The following is a 22,037-nucleotide window of genomic DNA, read 5'->3' on the forward strand; positions in this document are numbered from 1 at the left end:
GACTCAGTTACGCCTGGCTCTTCTTGCCATTCGTTTATCTTAATTTGATTAAAATCCCATTGTCATCGTCCTTGGTCGTCTTTGATTCGAAGAATCATATGCGACTTTTCGAGAATTTATTTTTTGATTTCCCCGAAGACTTATTCCCGCAAACGGACGCATCATTAGAGACAGAGCTAAAACTTTACCAGGATTACGAGAGAAGAAGAGAGCATTTCCGTGATTGCCAAAGGCGCAGTCGTTGAAAAGCGGCGCGTGGATGATCGAGCGACTCGTCTGAGAACTCGTTTCGAGCTGCGTGCACCTCATCTCTTTGCACGCACATCAGCGAGAGTACTTTGCGACAAATTGAGGAAAAATCAGCGAAAAAAAATCAGCAAAGAAGAGAGAAGAAGATCTCATTATTGCGAAGACGGGTCGAGATATAAAAATCTTTTCGAGAGTTCACGAGGCTAAAAATAATCAAACTTGTCGTACGACTTTTTCGTGCAGTTCGAATCGACGAATTTAGACGGACAGGCAGTATATCTACCGAAGCCCGGATTACGTCACGAGGGATAATCGATTTATCGGAGAATTTTTTTTCCGCGAGCATTGATTTATCCTTTTCCGCGTGCAACCGAAGAGCGGTGGTCGACCCGTGAATATTTCGGACTGCGCAGAACGGCGACCGCTTTTAGGATCGGCGCACCTGGAGAGGCAATAACTCGTCTGGCGAATACGTATATCTCGGCGAGTACCTCGCGAATCGGTTTGGTATTCGAGCGACCGCGTTACGCGAGATAGGACTAGCAGCGTATAGCTGAGAGCTCTCTTGGTGCCTACTCGCTTCTACGCGATAAACGTGGCCGTTGTTCGCTTTCACCAGAGCCTCGGTTCGCACGTAACGTGTCTGGCAGTATATTCTTCGGTGATAAATCTAATAGCGCGAGAATAACGGTTCGCGACGAAATATTACGACCGAGACCGAGACGCGATCGTTCGTGGTCCCGTTTTACGAAATTGACATTTGACAACGAGAGGCTCCCAAAGAAGAGAGGAGAGGAGAGTCTCTGCGAAGTGGGTCGCGATAGAAACTTTGCAAAAGTCCATCGAAGGTCTCTCGGAACCGACCGTGTCGTCGTAATTTCTCCATTGTGTGAATTGACAGGTCACAGTTCGACGACTTTAGACAGACGAACGGTGAAGGAAGCAGGTGTATATTTTAACGCAACTCTTATCCTCTCGAATCGAGGAAGATAAGATCCGGGCGAGAGAGTAGACAGTAATCGATGTGCAGCGAGATACCGAGGTCGTTGTACGCGGTGTGTACGATTTATTCGAGTGCTCGATAAGAAGACCGCGAGATTCCAACGGGATCAATCTTGACGGCGATGTCAGCGTGAAGACACGATCGCGCTTCGTCAAGTTGTGTCCCTCTCTCTCTCCCTTTACCTCTCAAAAGAAGCCAAACAGCGTAGTAAAAAGCCGGCAAGCTGGATGCTACAGACGGTGCCTCGCCCCCTCCGCCCCCGCCCGACATTACTGTCACTCAGGATGACCGGTGAGAAACTTTAAATTATTCCTAATGACTCGTTTTGCAGGCGCGAGGAGTAATGTGTTATCAAAAATGCGCGGATAAACGTGACAGGCAGATGATAAATTTTCACATCTGCGATTAATTTCTTTAAGTAACGATGTCGAAATTAAATGTCTCTTTTTCTATTTATTTATAATTATTTGAATAAGTATTATTGTCCAAGTGACGTGAAGGAATGTTTGGAAAATTAGAACGTTTAGATGACAAGAAGTCATTATTTAATTTAATTCGGTAAAAATCATAGGTTGAAGATCATAATTTTTCATTTAAGCGATAGATAATTCAAGTTGTTGCTCTTAGGAGAATTTTACATTATTGCGAAATAATATATAATTAAAATTCGTGAAATATAAAGTGAATTATTTATATGATTGAAATACTTGTTTATATGCATGTTCAAAATTTCGATATAATAATTAAAAAATAACAAATAGACTATTTTATGTCTCGACGAGTAAATTTAGGGATTAAGAGTTCAATGATCTCGGAGGTATTTCCGTATTTTGCAAATTATCCGAGGATTACTTGAAAACTCAGGTATATAGCGGACTGCTGCTAATTATACGTCGTAATGAATTCGATAAGCGAGATGGTATAGAGACGGATATCGGGATGGATTGAAATTTTGATGAATAATTTGATATCCTTCTGGTCGAGCGGCTTTGATCCACGCACAGCGGGATGATGGGATGACAATCAAGGGCTGAGCCGCGATATATTTCTATCGATTGGGGTTGGCTTTCGGATGGGAATTAGTTTCGTGGCCGCGTCATGCGTGCGTGCACGTGACACGGAATCGTCAATATCCTGCGTCACGTTTCACTTCCCCTTGGCAAATAGCGAGTGTATCGCATTACGGTGAGGTTTATCTCGTATATGGTATATGAGGTTTATCGTATGATAGAACGTGGCGCCGATCGAGAATCACGTTTCGCGGATTGAAATATATCTCTAATAGTAAGCAAGAAAATCCTAGGATTGCATCCTATCATAACAAAACTTATCTCTCTCTCATTGCAAAAATCGTTAATTATATTAATCGTATATATGAATGAAAGCTGCTGGTCGTCCATTTTGTATTTATGCAGAAATCGACGCATTCCTCAAGTATTAGGGAGATTGAATGTGGCATTAATAAATGAAATAAATTAATATAATTAAATATAAAAGAAGTAAATAACTTTTAATTAGGCATTGAAAAATATCACATTTTAATAAAAAAGTGAAAAATAAAGCAAGCGTAGGGTAATAAAATTTTCATGTTTACTTTGAATAGAATTTTATATGTATTTTGAATAAAGCGAATTTTTTAAATATAAGTTATGAATTTAATCTCGCTGTATACGTATTTATTTATTTATTTTATATACATATAATATATCTCTTTAAAAATAAATAAATAATAAATAAAATGTGTGTGCACAGAGTGAGATTAATTATTTAGATAGGAAAAAGAATTTAATACGATGGTATATGTTATATCATTCTTTAAACTTTTTAATATAATTGTATGTGTATGCAATTTCTATCGGTTGGAATATATGCAATTATATTATATTGAAGAATTTAAAGAGTGATATAAAATATACATTACATTAAACTTTCCATCTCTTTTTCCGGGTAATTTAACAATGCGCACTTTTAAAAAAATCTTTGTAAGTAACATTTACTTAGTATTTTTTTATCTCTATTTTTCAGCGACAAACGCGCGAAGCGTATGAACACAAATAAATGTACATTTATTTAATGTTACATACGCGTGTTTATCTCGTTATTATAATAAAAAATGCATGCATTGTCACGAAAGACAATTCTTTATTAATCTTTTGACATTCAACATTTTTGGCACGAAAGTAGGACAATTTTTAAATAGCAGATATAAATTCGATAAGGCTGAATATATCTGATTATACTTTTATATTTCCACATGACATATTTTATCTTTGTCGTCATATAAAAGCGTTTTATTAAAGGTTTCTACATTTTTATAACCAGATATTTTTTCCCACGACTTTGTGTGGAAAATGATACTTCTCTTGCTAGCATTTTGTTGCCGCAAACTTCCGGTGATCCTTTTGATAGTGTGTTTACAGAGTAATATATTGATTTTCTGTTAACCGAATGAATATGTCGCGCTTTATCCAGCTGTTTCGCCATGAAACTTTATAGAGAAAAAAGAGGCGAGATGATTTAGATATAAAATACACATTTATATGTGATGCTTTTTTAAAATAAATAAATATGTATTTTTTTTTTTTTTTTTTTACAAAACTCAGTATATCTTGTCTCATTGTCAGCATAGCGCCTGTGAGTTAAAGTAATTATTGGTTCTCGCGTAACAATCAATCGGCTTACAATAGTTATTGTTGTCATTGTAATGTATTGTTGTATAATGAACGCGTTACGTTGAGTACGATCTTCTATTGTCATTAGCTCTTTCTATTTCCTTTGTTAGTCTGATACTCGAGGTCGAATGCAAGTCGTTCTACATTTGTTAGTTCTCTATCTGACTAATATGCCTTCTAGTTTTCGTATTAATTTGTAAGGTTAATAAATAATATTTGATTTGATGATATTTGTATGAAAGGAGAAGAATGTAAAATATTACTTTAGATAATACTTAAATTTTCATTTGCCCACTAATTCTCAATGAGATAGTTTATAAGGTTTATAAGATGAAAAAAATTATGTTTTTATATATATAGACTGTTTTATTTTTACATTTACGAATAGAATCTTTGGAATTGAATTTAAAGTTTATCTTTTCATGAAAATTTAAAACTCTAATTAAATATTTTATATTAAAATTAAAATGATTTGTACAGTTTATTTAGTATTAGGTATACAATTAAAACGTTGAAATTATTATCATTAAATCATAAAAAGACTAATTGATGGAACGAGATGCTTCGTGCTTTGAGATGCGAATTTTCTGAGATAAGATTTCGTTTGTCAAATGCTCCACTCTCATGCATAGCTCCACTCTCATTATGCATAGCTCACGTCATAGTATCTATATCGACCGACTTCCAATTTGGGCCGCGATAGTTCAGGTTTGGTATGAACACATCACAAAATCGATAACTCAGACTACGATCTTTACATCGAAAAAAATAACAAGGTCCTCTGGATGGTCTAATAATAGGAAGCTTTATTGCTCGCGATATGTCAGAGGGTTCGTAGACATATAGATACGAAACCGGAGAGTATTTTGTTTATAGCAAATGAGACATTTTACACTCTGTATCGACTTCCAAGCCAAATTAAATGCTATCATCGAAGTTTAAACCCGAACCAAATTCGATGATTTATAGTTCCAACAATTCGAGAGAAAATTTGTCATACATTCTCGTATTTTCGACATTTTTTATGATTCCATTCTCGTGGATTTATGTGTTATCGATAAAACAATCATAATTTTATAATACATTTGACTCGATATCGTTATTTTGACAGATCGCATGCAAAATTGTTGTGCAATGCATTATCGTTTTGCAATGCATTCTCAAGTTTAATTAAAAATTTAACGTTAACGAAAATATACTGTATTGTTTTCTGTTTAAAATTATAGTCTCTCTGTTTTTTAACGCAACTTAAAGTGCGCGATAAATCACGAAAATGTTTTCATCTGATGATTTCTTTAGCGGCGCATTCATTAATGACACAGTGAAAGGCAGCAGAGAACTTTTTTAAGATTTAAACTCGAATGAATTTTCATGAGTTTTATATTCATATTATTCTCTTTATCTTCGCTTTTTAAAATTATATAACTGTAAAATTATATAACTCATTAAAAATGAATTTCAGATTGAAATAGAGAATAATAAGAGAAAAATTTTTATTTATTAAAACTTTTAATTTATTCCCTATATGCGCGACTGTTTAAACGTCAATAATATATAATATATCACATGATAATACATTTTTAATATTAGGTTTTTCGAAGAATAGATTTATAGTAAGTAAGACGATTTTATAGAAAGTACTTGAGACTTCATCGTCTTAAGTAGAACGCAATCTTGCGCGCAACTTAAACCCGTCTTACGAGCCAAGGTTATCGAGTGCATTCCATAGGCATGCTCTTCGAGGAACGATATCTTCTAAGGTTCTAATTTCATGAATCCACTATCCGCATCCGCTTTACTTTTCGTTTTGCGGAAGCTTCGAACTTTGATTGGTAAAGTCTGTTCTCTGAAGATACATATAGTGTATATATAAGAGAAGATCAATGTTTTGAAGATATGAGATTGTTGGTGAATTGATAAAATTAAAAAGAATTGAATATCTGTGTCTCATTTTAATACGATAACAAAATCAATTTATATAGTCAGTCATCGTTTTCGTATTTTCAGCATTATAAAATAACTTAAGTGAATAGTAAAGTAAATGAAACTAAAACAAAAAATTTTCAACAGTCTAACCTTTGTATGACAAATATTATAATATTTCTGAAATGTATCATTTTTCAAAACGTTATTCTTAACACAGAAGAACAAAATTTATAGAATATTATAAACATTTATAATATAATTATGGACAAGAGAGTTATTTTATTAACATTTGATGACTCGCAATATTAGCAACTATAGCAGTATTCGTTATAAAAAGTTGCTCATCTATACTAGATCTTCCCGGAAATTTTCGCGACTTTCTAATCTATTTCTAGATCATTGAAATGTTTGCGGTAATGCTGCTACTTCGCAGGAAGTCATTATGATTTTCTACGCTTAAATTACGTGCGTATGTTTATTATAAGTAATATGTGTACATATAAGAAAGAGAGACAGATTAATGAATGGAATAATAATCGAGCGAGAAAGAGAAAAAAATCGAACAGTTATGATGATTGGTGGATCTCGTAATTATACGGAATGATAAAAACGATCCGTTATATATGTCTCATATAATCGTTCAAATGCTTCTGTGTCGCGTGTCTCGTTGAATTAATTGCAGTAATTTATCGTTATTGATGCTATCGATTAAATGCCACAGTTCCTGATTTGAATGACATTTCTAGGCTGATACCGGCAACGTACCGTAATATATGCCGTACGTATATTATATTATTTCGCCGACAAACATATATATAGCGACTCGGATGCGCGGTTCACACATGATAATTATCGCGAGATCGGGCGCCTGTCATTTTCCGTTTTTGTTCCGGGAAAATCGTATGAAATACAGTGATTAAGGATACTCTGTGAAAGGCGGCGGTAGCAGGCACTGAGCAAAGATATCTCGCGTTCAAACAAAACGCGAACAAATTGTAGACTCGGAGTAATACTTGAAATGCTGCACGGCGGCGATGGCGATTTTCTTTGCGAGCACTTTGCAATCTTCCGTGAAATTGATTTTAACCGCACTAGAGAAATACCTGCATAAGTAAATAACGGAATTCACCTGTTCCTCGAGCAAGCAATTTCGGTTAATAAGATAGAACGGCTGTAATTATTAGGCATATAATAACACACACATACACAGATATATATTTTAATTATTATATATTTATATATATTTATTATTATATATATTTATATATACCTATTATTATATATATTTTTATTATTTCTTATTATTAATATTTCGGTTATCTTTTAATGAAAAATTCAATGAAAGAAATGTTCTGATGCATCGTAGAAGGGAAAATTAAATTCAAAGGTGCAAGAGAAAATGGGAGGGTAGCGCGTTATTTGATTTTCTCTCATTATTTCCGCGAGTTTACGTTAGGACAGCTTGGATATCGAAGTGCAGATGGTCGATGGACGACCGATGAGACCGGATATTCATTCCACGGCAGATACACTCACTCGTTCACGTGCTTTATGACACACGGCACGTGCCGTTGTAACTTCGGCCCGGTGCATTATGGTATGCACGTGCCACGTGCCACGTGTATATGCAAAACGCCGAATCCTCTCATCGTCCTCCCATCATTGTGCAAAATGTCCGTTACGCGCCGACGAGGTAAAACAGCCCGCGGAAAGAGTTTTTCGACTATTGTTTCGAGTAGCACGTATATCTCCATTTGCGCACGCACCGATTGTTCGTTCCTCCCTTTAAGAGTGCCAGGACCCGTTCAAGTTCCATGAAATGTTTACGCACTTATGTGAAGCACCCTTCGCGAAACGCGCCCTTTCTTTCTTTCTCGAGTGCCGAAAACATTCGCGAATCTCTCGACGCAACGGCGATCGAGATTATTATTTAATCAAACAATGTCGTATTGTTCGTTAAACAATTTTCTGTGGGCTAAATCCCAGGAGGTGTGCCTTTATAACGTATATTAGAGTTCTCGACAGCGGTATGTGAGTACGACAGTTGTCCTTTGTGAAGATTCTGTCTCTTTGCATAGGTAATCTTTGCAGATTATGATATTTTAACGGCATTTGATGTTTTTATCGTATAACATTTTAGTTTATATAAATATATCAGAGCATTTAAAAACACAAATTTGCAATATTGATATTATTGGATAAAAAATTATTTTATCTTTTATTTAATTTTATATTTTTTTGGTATTACTTTTTCTGTCATTTTTTATTCATTACTTTGGCTATGGGTTGCAACAAAATTTGTCGTATTTTAAATTAACTAATTTTTAGGATTTAATTAGAAAACATTTATTAATAAGCAAATAATGATAGAAATTTGCATTTATTATTGATTATTGAACAATTAACGTTGACATTTCTCTGACAAAGGTCTATCGATGACGGCACTTTAAAGTTTTGCAATCACTTGCAATTAATTTCGATACAAATTGGATGAAGCTAATATCATTTAAGCTAAAATCTTGAATTTTTGTACGCTACGTGTCGAAATACGATGTTTCTCTCGACGCAAGTACGATCGATAGTACGTTGCCGTTCCCCTTGGGGAAAAGGAGCGACACGAATTTCCTCCGATTCGTTTTCCGCATCTAGTGTACACAGGGTGTCGGGTAAATCTTGATGAGAAAACTTCAGTCTTTATTTGAGCTTGCATTTGAACTTTATTGAATTCTTGTTCTTTCTCGAAGTGGATTAAACTGTAATTAAAATATATGTAACAAACACATACACGTTAAAAAAAGCGAGAAATTCTCTTTCGTGTAAAAATCAAATATATCTCTCACATATAATTTTTTGTATAATAATTTTCCACAGTAAAATAATATATTTCAAAAATTTTGAAAGTTTCAAGTTGTTTATTCTTGAAATATTTCATTATTTATAATAATAGTTTTTATACGGAATTATATCTTAATTGACGTTTCTCGATCAAGTTCAACTGCTTGAAATTTTATGCAAAAATGCAATCTCGTTTTTCGACGCTAATTATGAGACATCTGGTATGTGCCGCGAAAAAATCGCACACCAAAGTTTTTCTCAATTTGTGCTGAACGCGGCGGAAAACGAGCGGCGAACAAAGTTCAGCGAGACGTAGAAACGAGAAGTTTTTTAATATGTACGTCCGAGGATATTCCTCTCTTCCCATCGCGTCGTATCCTTATTATGCTATGCATTTGTGAGGGCATTTTCCTTTCTAACGCGATCGCACGAGAAAGAAAATGAAAGGAATTAAGATCGGTAGCACATGTTTTCAGCTGAAAACTTGAATGGTATTTTTAACGAGGTTTCTTTCTTCGAGCTGTGGAAGCACTCGAGCAATGAATTTTAATGTAAACTCGAATCCTTAATTTTTAATTCCGTCCTTCCGTTTTCTTCGAAGAGATCATTATCCTGGCTGTGAATCTTTCGTTTTAAGCTTGTTCGAATTTAAAGGTTTTCAAGTTTTTGAAAGGAGTCTTGAATCTCGTCCAATAGTTTACGGTCACGTTTATCTCTTTATGATACTTCGCAACGAGAGTGTGAATACAGTTGTAATTCTGCAGAGAAAGTTTGTGTACAAATTAAATGACCGTAAATCTGCGACTCTCTCTTTACGATTGACTGTGAAAGAACGGCCAACGACATATGTTTCCATAAGTTGTAAACATCATTTTCCAATTTTTTATTTCATACAAGTATATATTATTCCCGTGAATTATATATATATGTATATATATTATATATATATATATATATATTGTATTTTGGGGGGGGAAAAAAAACTACGTAACTTCGTACGTGTATAGTAGGGTAGAATCGCACACAACCTCGTTTAGCTGTCTAGCATATTGCGACATGTTTTTTTTTTGGAATTTTTCTTTCACATGTGCGGGTAATTCATAAGAATCTGAAGAGACGGCTATCTATCTACCCGTGTGCTGCGACAACGGGAGCATTGTGCACCGTACAAAGCAAAATGCGCAGCGAGGTGCACCGAAACGGCCGATTGGTTCCGAAGCCATGGCTGATATTTTATAGTGTGTACATGCTATCTCGCGACGACTATACGCCTACCACGCTCGGCGCTCTTACCATCCCGTGCCTAGGTTGCACGGTGGTGGCCTCCGTTGTTGGCACACCAGTGGTGCAGCAGCCTTTTACCTACTAACGCCGAGCATAATTAGCATGAAACGTGCCGCGTCCTGCATCGTAGAACTCCCCGCACGCTCCGACCTCTATTATTTCTTTGTGATTCTGTAAAAGTTCGTATTTTTATATCGATGAGCTCACGAGTTCTCACGCCTCGGTGGACTCCGTTATGGCAGCGCGACGATTACGTAATTAAAGTATTTTTAATCGTGCCCTAGGAACTCGCCCTTTGCACGTGAAAGAAACTTCTCGTATTATTTCTCGACAGGAAACTGTATTTTGTTCCTATCGAAGGAGATAGATTTTATCTTGAGAGAAAGATACAGTTTTTGCGTAATCGAATGATTTAATGTAATGTGTTATATTCCATTTGATATAAAAGAGCATTAATATTAAGCACGTACGCAATGTGAAAGCCTCATATTTCAATCGACCATTGACCGTTGTTTCTTTTTTCGTTTTCATCGGCACGTTTTTTCGCGGCCGATTAAAATGAATGACAAACGCAACGTTACTAAACTGTACGCCATATGTGTGTATACATATATGTGTGATTAAATCTAAAAAAATTAATAGAAATCTTTCTTTGTGAGAAATTAAATTATATATATTTTTTTTTTCCACAATAAAGCACAGTTTGCTGAAAATATATATAACATATATAGATAATATATTGAGATTCTTAAATATTTATTTAAAAATTTATAACACACACATAAAAAACATATGTATATATATTCTTTGTACATTATGTTTTTTATTTACTTTTTCTGATGTTGAACTTATGCTTTGTACAATTGAATAAAATAGATATTTAAAAAATTCTAATATATTATATTTATTATATGTTACATATTTTCATCAAACTATATATGCTCTGTGAAAAAAATAAAAATAAAGTTTATAAAAATTACAGCATATAATACAGGATAAATATTAGAGTATATAAAAGAGCATTAAGTGTCGATTATAATTAAAATTATATTAATTTGTATGAGGCTTTAATTTCGTGTTGAGGATTAAATTTTTAAAATGATTTTTATGGAAAAAGGAAAACGAGGTATATCAACAATTGCGAAAAGTAACGGAATGTTTGATGACCGTTATACTCGTGGAAATAGTGCTCACATTTTCTTGTACCAGTTTATGTGATGGAATGTACTGGTTTAATCTGGAGCACCGGTTTCATCCGTTTTGTACGACTCGCCTTGAATTGCCTCGGAACTGCCTTGAAATCTTGACCATTATCTGTCTTTTTAAATGACAGACGTGTGAGTAATATATTATAATCGCGTGTTTCATCATTTTTATTCGCCAGGATGGTCGCTTTAACGACCGCAAATTGCTGACAATGAAATCGCTCTTGCAAATTCCGAATACTTTCAAATCGATTATGCTATTTTCTTATTTACTTCCGTCTCGCCAAGGTTACGTTGAATTATCTGTAGAAGAAATTAAAATTGTGAGATTTTATCTCTTTTTTTAATAAGAAATTTATATAATGGAATACTTAAATTAAATTGCAACTATTATTTTCGAATATTCTACTTTTTAATATTTATTTTTATTATTTTCTAATAAATCGTTTGCTAAAAGTAGTGTATAGTTGACTTTGGAAAAAATAGAAATTGATTGAAACAAAAGAAATATTATAGATTACTAACTAAATCATTAAAGACACTAAGCAAAAATAAAACAAAATAAACATTCAATTATTTTAAAATAAATGCTTAAAGTTGTTGAAATATTGAAGTTCTAATGACAAAGATGAATTAATTCAATTCTACAAGTTTTACTTTTAAATGCCACGAAGTGACAGAAAAAATACATTTCAATCTTGATCTTGTCCGTAATTATTTTTTCAAGGATTTCATCAAGGAGAACTCTTTTATTTCTATTTTTATCTTCTTCAATCTTACTCGTTCTTGTCAAACGGGAAACTTTCTACGTATCTTTGTGTCAAAAATTTGTCGCGTATAACTATTTCTTTTTTAGCGTAACTAACGAGTTTCACTGTCCTGTGCGTGACAAAAAAAAGTACATGGCGACACTGACACGTGCATGTCGACGCATCGTATGTGCGCTGCATATGCGTTGCATATATTGCTTTGTAGAAAACAATTACGTGCGTGCGGAAAGTAGAGAAAAGTCTTGGTGAAATCTCGCTTTTTCTATCTATATTCGCATGAGTGACAGCGGTTTATGGCTCTGATTTATTTCTATCTACAACCGGGCGTTATAATCTAAGTGAGTTTCTAAATGTCTCCCACAGATCGTTATAGAAAATCACGATAGTTTGAAGATACTACAACTACATAACTTTCCAGATTAATTTCTTGATATTATATGCCTATTATATGGATACAATCTCTTTACATATGCTTTTTTTTATTATTAATTCATAAATATATGAACAAGCATTGTTGTTTTATAAGTGACGTTTAAACAATTTTTAGAAGATTAAAATGTGCCTTTTAAAATTGTTATCTATTGATTATCGTAGCAGGATTAATTCGTATACCGCAATAATAAATTCAGGATTATTATAGGATTGTTTGAGAAAATAATTAACAATCATCAGAAAGGAGAGAGATTTCATATATAGAGATTATATTTTAAGAATTTAGAGATTTTATTTAAACATTATATTGATTTAAATTGTGTATTTTTCTTTAAAGAAAAATTTTCCAAAATAGATGATCTCTCAATGTTATTTTGTTTAATTTAATTTTTTAGTAGAGTTATAAATAAAAATTTGAATAAGATTTTTTTATTGTCTGTTTTTTTCTCTTTTTTAATGAGTAAAGGATTAAAACTATTGAGAGAGATTTGAACTATATTTCTGTATTTAACGAATTATCACTTGAATCAAGAATCACTTGAAAACTCAGCTATCGAGCTAGTTGATTACTTAATTAAATTATCGATGTAGAGATGCATTTCCAAATTTGTGATGCTCTCAAAATGCAGGGATAATTATATCTAAATATCAATTTTTAGCATTGCAAAGAATTATTTATACTTTTAATTTCTTGGCTTTATGTGTGTGTGTGAGTTAATTATAATCACACTTTATTGAAAACTCGAACATATATGCAATTGCTTAAATATACGTGTATATATATATATAGATGATAATTTTATTCTTTGAAGTGAAAATGATCCTTTTAGTCACGATTGCTCGATAACAAAATTTATGCCTAAATTTATTTCTATAATTATGACGTATTATGAAAAACAGAGGTAGGGAAATGTGTTACATGCGCGTATAGAGGACGTGCGACCTTTTACTTTCAAGTCACATACAATGACATTGATTATTCATGTCATCAAGGTATCGATATATATTTTTATTCTCTTCCTGTATAACAATTTCTCTCGATATTCTTGCCAACAAATGCAAGAGACAAAGAATATAAAATTTTTTAAATTAAAGATGTCATTGAGAACTCTCAATTTTATAGAAACAACGGATAAGATAATTATTCATATAATCATTAACTCACGCGACATCCATCGACAACATCTTCGAGATGTGTGTCAAGTTTTCAGAACTGGAAGTGACACTCGCGTGCTTCACTTTAGAGCGAGAGCCCTTGAACTCCATTTAAAATCTTATACGCGATCGTTCACCATCGAAATTTTCAGGGATGTAATGTATATTGCATAAAAGCCATCTTATGGTTGATGCAAAACACTAAAAAAGAAAAAAATTCAATATATTGCTTTTTTTTAAATTTCTGTAGAAATTATATATACATATATTAATAACATTAAAGGACAATTTCTTGAAACAAATTTGTTTTTATATATATATAATTTTTTTTATATGTCATACAAATATACATACCTATATATGGATGCATACGTGTGTGTGTGTATTCTATGCTGCCTTTATTTTGCATTGCATATGCGCGTATAGCTCACGAAAAGTGAAGAGTTACAGCGAAGGTTTCCTCTTGTAGCACAAACGCGTGCGAATTCACCGCGCGAGAAGAGCGTGAAGCTGCATTTCGCGGCATCAAGCCGCGGGCTAGAAAGTAGCTGGCGACTTATTGCGTTTGTTCGGTTCGCGCGTCGTGTATTTCATTTTGCTGCTTCGAGCCGGTTGCAACGGCATTTACGTCGGACAAGGATCGGTATAGGAATCGGATCGATCGTCCGCATCGCGTTACGCCGGTCGAGATCAATACTGCTGCGCGAACTTTTTTCGATATTTTATAGGTGTATTTATTTTATAATTTAAAAACTAATTAGAGGATTTATTCGACACATTCCACATTTACAATGTTTTACGATTCATGTTGTATGACTTTGAAAAATGTAAATATTTCATATTTCTTTCTTTGTTTTTAAATCAAGGTCCAATTAGTGTTCAGAATAAATAGGTACTAGAATTTAAAGATATAAATATTTTTATATATATCTTGCGCGTGCAGATTGTTCTTAATTTTCTGATGCTATTCAGGATCTAGAATATAAATCCTCGAGATCTTTCAAGATGTGCGCTTAGCTTGAAACGAGTGATTGCCAAAAATAAATGTGACCTGGAACTGAAATTAGGAGATATTCCAGTTGAGTAAAATAATAGAATATTGGAAATTATTTCGTATAACTGTCTGATAGCAAACAATGATAACACTAAATTGATTTCTAAGCATTATTCTTTCCATATCGTGTCTTCTTTTTGATTAAATTTAATATTATTATGACAAAGCAATATATGTTTGTTATTTGCATACAGATATTGCATATATATTTCAAAACTTTAATTTTCAGCATTAAATATAATGTCCTTAAAGAACCATTATTAAAAAAAACATTCGCACATAAAAATTATATCATTATTTTTCTCAATTCCAATAGTTATGTCTAATTCAGAGAGAGTTAATTATATAGATAACAATAGAACATCTCTCTTTGAACGTCAGGATATTATTGATTCTAGAAGAGCTAGATGTTTTTGCGCACACATACACACACCCACGCAATACACATTATACTATGATATCTAATTTAAACAAACCATATTACAAGATTTAATCGATTAAATCGATTAAATTTTCTCCTTTTTTCATGCCTGATTATTCAATAATACGTTTTTTATCGTATAATTACACATATATATAGCTGTTTCGAATAGGAATGGTAGATATCTTTTGAGCACATTTTAACCACCATCGATAAGGGGAACACTATCATGGTTTGTCGATGGTAAAAGACGTATACTATTTTACCATGTATTGAGAAGGAAGAGAGCTAGATTCGTTCTCCTTAGCTCAGAAACATAGCTGTTAGAAACTGACAGCTGCCGCCGCTCTTTGAAAGACGCGTGTAAATATTAACGAGTTTCGGAGCTCCGGAAAATCGTTATTTCGGGGATGAAATATTGCGCGTTGCGGAAATTTTAATGTCAGAAGTCGCAGTGCCGAACGAAGTCGAAGTAGTTAGTCAGGATCGAATAAGGTCGCTCGAAAGGAATCTATCCAAGTCGGATATTCAAAAAGAAAAAAAAAAGGAGAGATCGTTTCGGCTTTTATTTGCGGACGAAGTACTCCTCGTCGCGGCTGCATCGAGTACGTCGTCTTGAATGCCTTTAGAAGTACCGAGTCGCTCTTCCTATCGTCGCTTTTTACCGGCATCTCCTTTGCCTTTCTCTACTCTTTCAATTAAAAAGAAAAAAAAAAAAAACGATGTAGCTCGACGTTACCTTGCGCTTCCTCGGCTACTCGAGACTTCCTCTTAATTTCGAGATCCAGTGCATACGTCGAGAGAGCAAAAAGACGTGTACCCAGTGTTGTGCTTAGATGATTTTAAAATTAGCTAGATAAAGATGAGATAAAAATATTTAAATTCATCTTAGATAAGATAAAGATGATTTTGTTTTAAATATATCTAGATAAAAGATAAAATTACATGACGATTCATCTAGATAACTTCCAGATAATATTATTTTTAAAACCGCTTATTTAAACAGTTAAAAAAAGGAAATAAATAAAAATGTAATGTAAAATAAAAAAATGTAAATTATAAAAATATATTCATACTTTTATTTATAAGTTTTTATCATTTACTGCTCAAGTTTTACTTAAATATTTTCATGTGCTATGAAACTAAACCAAATTATCTGAATATTATTTTAGATAATTTAGTAAAGATAACACTTCTTTTCATCTAAGATGCAGATATAGATAATACATATTTTTATTATCTATATAAAGATAAGATGACGCCAAAATTTCATCTAGATGATTATCTATATAATTTTATTTAGATAACAGTAAACACTGTACCATAGGCTCGTGATTTATCGATCATGAACAGATATTGATTAGTTTGAAAAACATATACTTCTTAGAGACTAAATATTGTAAATTTTTTAAAATCACACACACACAGTTTGTTTATTATGAATATAATGCATCATATAGAATTATATAATATATAATCAGTAAATATGATAATCTTTTGAAAATCAACGATATAAAATGAAATAATTATAGCGATTGATAAATTGATGTTTTTTAAATATTGATATAATTATGTATTAATGTTTACAATTTAAAAAATTGTTTTAATATTTTTTTGGTTTTTGCTTATATAAAAAAGTTATTTTGTTATTTTAGTTATTATTACTATTTAAACTGCTTTCTTTTGATAAAGTCTCAATTTATTTTATTCATTAAATAGAAAAATAACTTTATATACTATATATTTGACTTATATATAAATTTATTATATTTGAAGTTTACACACAGAAAAATACGCAAGTAAATATACTTTATGCAAGTAAATATTACTGTTTCAAGTATTTCATAAGTTCATATATAATATATAAACTTATGAAATACTTGAAACAGATAATATTTACTTGCATAAAGTATATTTACTTGCGTTTATATTACTATTTTTCTGTGTGTAGATGAATATCATCATTAATTAATTTGATAGAATAATTGTTAGAAAAATGACAATTCTTTTAAATTTTGTAATAAAATATCAAGATAAAAAACATCACTTAGAATGAAATATAGTAGAGAGAGAGAGAAAGATGTATAAATAAATGGCGATGGATGAATACTCGATAAGAGTTGGTTTAATCTAATTAGTCGTTCGCTCGAAGTTAATTTCCTCGTCGATCAACTGTCAGATCACTTCTATCCTACATCACACTTTTGAAGTGCTACACTTCAAATTGACTTTATTCCATCTACTTAAATCTATCATTTATTATTATAATCGAACTATTTTTCTGCTTTGTGATATATCCCTGAAATATTTTCACCTTGAAATATTCACGAGATCGCTTCTTCCATCCAAAAAGCGCAAGAAATCTCCTTCTTTATTCTATATAGCCGCGGGAATTGTAATATCGATCCTGTTTATCTTTCGACTTTGTATCGTGCGCGGTAATGGTGTATACAAAGAAAAATATCTGCTACAAAAAAAGATCTGTTTTTCCTTATACCAAGAAGGTATGTTTTCCCTGAGTTTTCGTAGCCTTTAAGTGAGGCACGTGTTTGCCATCTGCATTCTCCAGTGGTCGATCCTTCGCAGAATATGTTTGTATACTATATAGTCTGGTCCATAAAAATCCAATTCAAACAGATTTACGTATAGATTTTCAAAAGAAAGTCTTATTCAAATTAAAATTTTTTTTCAAAACAAAATTTGTGTGAAGTTAACCGCCATAAAACAATTCTTTACTAACTTTTTAGATGAATGAAAATATGTAAACATATTTAGAGAAAAAGATAATAACAGATATTTATTTTTTGTATTAATTTAAGTTAACAAATGTGATATTTAATATAATAGGACATTTTATACAATATCTCTTATACTAATGTTTTTAATGTGTAAACTCAAGTTTGTTAGACACATATAGAAACTTGTAAAAATTTTATTACTGACTTAGACAGTAAAATGCTCTTTGTTTTCTTCGCACGTATTTTTGCAAACGTTTGTATGATATATTCTGTACTCGTAATAAGTTCAGAAATATATCGGAGTTATGGCGTAAGAAGCCACCCTGTATGTCGTTTGTGTGGGCCGTAATACTTCGTTATATCCGGTTGTGCTCCTAGAAAATCCTCCTACCTAGCTTCGTCGTCAGTCGGTATTTTTCCTGAAGTGGCTTCGACCTAATAACTTCCCCGAGGCGCACAACGTTCACGAGGCTTTCCTTTCTCTCTTTTTTCTCACTTTACTTCTTATTTTGTTTTACAAATTTTTTCTTTCGTCATACTGTGCATGATTTTTTTACGATTTTTAATTTCCATAAAAATAAGAAAGAAAAATTCCATATTCTTTAAATATATTTAATATCACGTGATTATTCGCGACTAATTCATACATTCATACTTTATACTTATATTTCCCTTTTTTTTTACATTCCCGCGCTTACGTGGTTATTTCTCAATACTGTCTCAAATCTGTCGATACAGATATATCAAAAACAGAGAGAAAGAGAGAATGGGGAGGGGTGAATTACATGGTGATTTTAGTGCGGCATTTTTCACGTAGTCGTCCGATCGTTCATGAGGAAATAATACATGTTGTCGTTTTTGAAATTTGCTCCAACTCCAGTGAATCTGTCGATACGTTTTCTCGATTCGAGTTGCATAATTAGATCAGATCAAATCAGATTAGGATAACGTGTGCTCAATTAGAAAGGCAATGCCGTTCATTCGTTATTGGAATGAATATATCACCAATGGAGATCAGAGTTATTTTTCTGAACAAATATGAGAGAATTCTAGTATTAGTGTTATGTCTCATTATTCATTAATAACGACGCACTTTAAATCGAAACAGATGAGTCGAATCAGAATCTACAGATCTCATGAATTATTTTATAAACTCGATGTAATATAAATACACATTTCAAATTTGTTTTTTGTTGCCTATTATTTGTCTTATTAAAAAGTTATATTTTTGATTCAATGACTTTTCTATATAAAAATGATGAATATTTTTATATATGAATAATATTTTATGAGCATATTGCGAAATTACATTAAAATTCAACGTTAATAATATTCTGTTATAAGATTTGAAGGAATAAAAGTCGTGTTTTAATTTTTCAATAAAGTTTTCTTGAGGATGTTTCTTGTATCTTAAATTTATTTTCACAAATTTATGGGTATTTCTTAAAAAAAAATAGAAAATTTTTAAAAATATCAAATTTTGCTCAGATTTCTCACAGAATATTGAAATATACACAATCACAAATATTTAAGCGGATTTTTTTACGATGTACAACACAAATCGTTATTTACAAGTTTGTCACTTGCGGTGTTATCACGACGGTCGTTTCATTTCACGTCGTTCTCATCGACGGGATCGACGCGTATATCGAGGACGAAAAAAAGCGAGCGTCGTAACGGTACTAGAGCCCGTAACATCACCAGCTTAGTTGGCATATTCTGGTGAAGGTCTGGTCTAGACACAGAGAGCGGCCAAGTCGATACGGCACCTCCATTAACTTGAGTAGGACGACCCGATATATCGTGGCGAGAGAAGGATACACATGACGAGAAGGAGAATGCGAGACATAGTCGGAGGGAGACGGACGACGACGGACACAAACATACATGTATAGATTGGCAAACGATTCGCGAAGGTTCAAGCACACGAGGAAACAGCACGGTACACACAAGAAGGGACATAATTCTGGACCCGTTACTATGATAGATAGAGTAGAAGCGACACGAGGAGATGTACCAAGTCGCTCTCCGTGAGAAATGTTGATTCTGCATTCGAACCATCTTTAATCATTTACGAGAAAAACAAATGTATTTGCTATTGAAAAAATTTTAACAATATTCTCACGTTTTTCTTTTTTCTTTTTACGGGACTTCTTAAATCTCGCGCGCGAATAAAGCTTCTGATATATACGATGAATATGTAAAGGTTGACCTAATAATGAGTGATCTTTATGATCGTACAATTTCGATATTAATAATGGATATTGGTAGTTCAAAGGACGAAAAATTCATTAAGTTAAATTTTATATTTCGCACAGTCGAGTGTTTTATCGTATTATTATTCCGTATCTCCTTTAATATCGTCCTCCTGCTATACCTCGTACGATGTTGGTATATAAACGCGGAATTCAAGCGTTGTAAATTACGAATTGACTGAATTAATGACTGAAACGAAGACAAAATGAGCCAACTGTTGCTGCAGGATAGAAATGATGCATCAAAGATGTACAGAGGCTATTGATCGATCGCGTCATTTATCGATATTAACATGATCATGATCTTCGTTTTATTCACTATTAACTAGGATCAATAATTTTATGAGATAATAATTTTAAAAAGAATAACGTTTAGAAAAAAATATTGATATTAACATACATAGTAATATGTATCGATGTACATTTTTTATTATTGGAAAGGTTATAATATTGAGAACTATCTATTTAAATCAGCATGATGCAAGGATTGTGTGAAATCTGGAGAGAGAGAAAACTCGAATAATGATATAAAATTTATATTGGGAAAATATGAACGGTTATATACATATATGCACATCCGTCACGAGTACATATTTTCGATTTCCGTAATATTTACAAGACCATCTGCCGGTGGAATTACGTTTTCACGTTACAACGTTGAACTTTCACGATGTCGTAATATAGGTAAAAGTGCATCATTCGTATATCATTCGTATTTTATAACTCTGGTATGTCATTCGATATACTTCAGTGCGACGCAATAATTACATTAGGAAAGTTGGAATCTTTTTTGCTTCGTCCGTGGCTGGCGTGACTCTGAAGCTTAATTAGCGTGAAAATTGACGTCATATTGTGGGCAACAATTATTTAAGTTATTATAATTATTGCGCAGGCGGCGCGAAAGGAAATGAAAACGAGATAGTATGTTAAATTTCGCATTATATCTGGCGGGCGAATGTTAATTTCTAGAAATGGCTCGCAAGGACGGCTTATACGGTCATTTTGGCTATTATGTTTAATGGACGTTGCGTGAGTTAATGGAGATTCATAGAAATCGACGAGAGAGACACCGAAGTAGACGCAATTATTGTTTTACGCATGCATGCGCTTCAAGGAAAGTCAATTACTTTTTTTTCTATGATAATAACACGTCGCACTTTAAAAAGAAAGTTTTAGATTTCACTCATTCTTTATATTGCGAAGGTAAAGGGAAGGAGAGAGAATAGGGAGGGGAGACATGTATTTAAAAAAAGAAGAAAATAAATAAAATTTTGGCTTTTAAAATAAAAAAGAATTGTATGCTTAAAAATATGTGTTTAAAATAAAAATAGAGATTTGTTTTCTCTATAATTTTATTTTTTGATTTTGACTTCTGGATTCGTAGATTTTTTTTCTATTCTTCTCACAGATATATTGTTTCAAATACATTTATTTCGTAAATTGCTAGTGAATGGAATTCTAGAAATGTTTTAATCGGTTTTTTGCTCTTACAAGTTATTTTATATAATTGTTTTATCTATTTTATATAATGTTTTATCTATACACACAATTTTTATATACAATTTTTTTATATAATTGCTTTTTGCGACGTGAAAATCTATTGATTTCGTGTCTCGATTGGGGTACGAATAATCTTAATCCTCTAATCAACTGCATGACGATGATGAACGTCATCCCAGTTTGCACAAAAGTTAGAGGAAGCGGAACCGGAAGTAACTATCATTTGGATAGAAAGGCGAACTCGCCTAATTAAGGCTTCATTAATGAGCGAATCGCGATGGGAGTAAAATAACGAGCGTTTTGTGCCTAAGTGGAAGAGGAGCAGGTATATTATGAGAGGAGACGCTAAATTTACCACGATCGATCTTTTCATGTTAATCTCAAGCTTTCAAAGCTGCAGTTTTTCATCAGATGCGTAAAACGTGAATTTTTACTTTACAGATCACAAATTTTTATATTATATATATTTTATAAGAAATTGAATATTAAAAATTGCTAGAGCATATTTCACATGCTTTGAGATATTATGTATATATAC

The 22,037-nt window shown here is 32.6% G+C and overlaps 1 protein-coding gene across 1 annotated transcript in view; it reads left to right on the forward strand.

Annotated features, from left to right (window-relative positions):
• LOC145935846 (rap guanine nucleotide exchange factor 2) overlaps positions 1–22,037 on the forward strand; it is an 81,825-nt gene that overhangs the window by 1,075 nt on the left and 58,713 nt on the right. The window contains exon 2 of the mRNA XM_083037510.1: positions 139–1,543. The gene's annotated coding sequence lies outside the window, so the exon portion shown is untranslated. The remainder of the gene's footprint in view (positions 1–138; positions 1,544–22,037) is intronic.

The sequence above is a fragment of the Prenolepis imparis genome, unplaced genomic scaffold (genome assembly GCF_030444845.1).
Source record: "Prenolepis imparis isolate NDT839.2.m4 unplaced genomic scaffold, iyPreImpa1.0 SCAF_5, whole genome shotgun sequence".
NCBI lineage: Eukaryota > Metazoa > Arthropoda > Insecta > Hymenoptera > Formicidae > Prenolepis > Prenolepis imparis.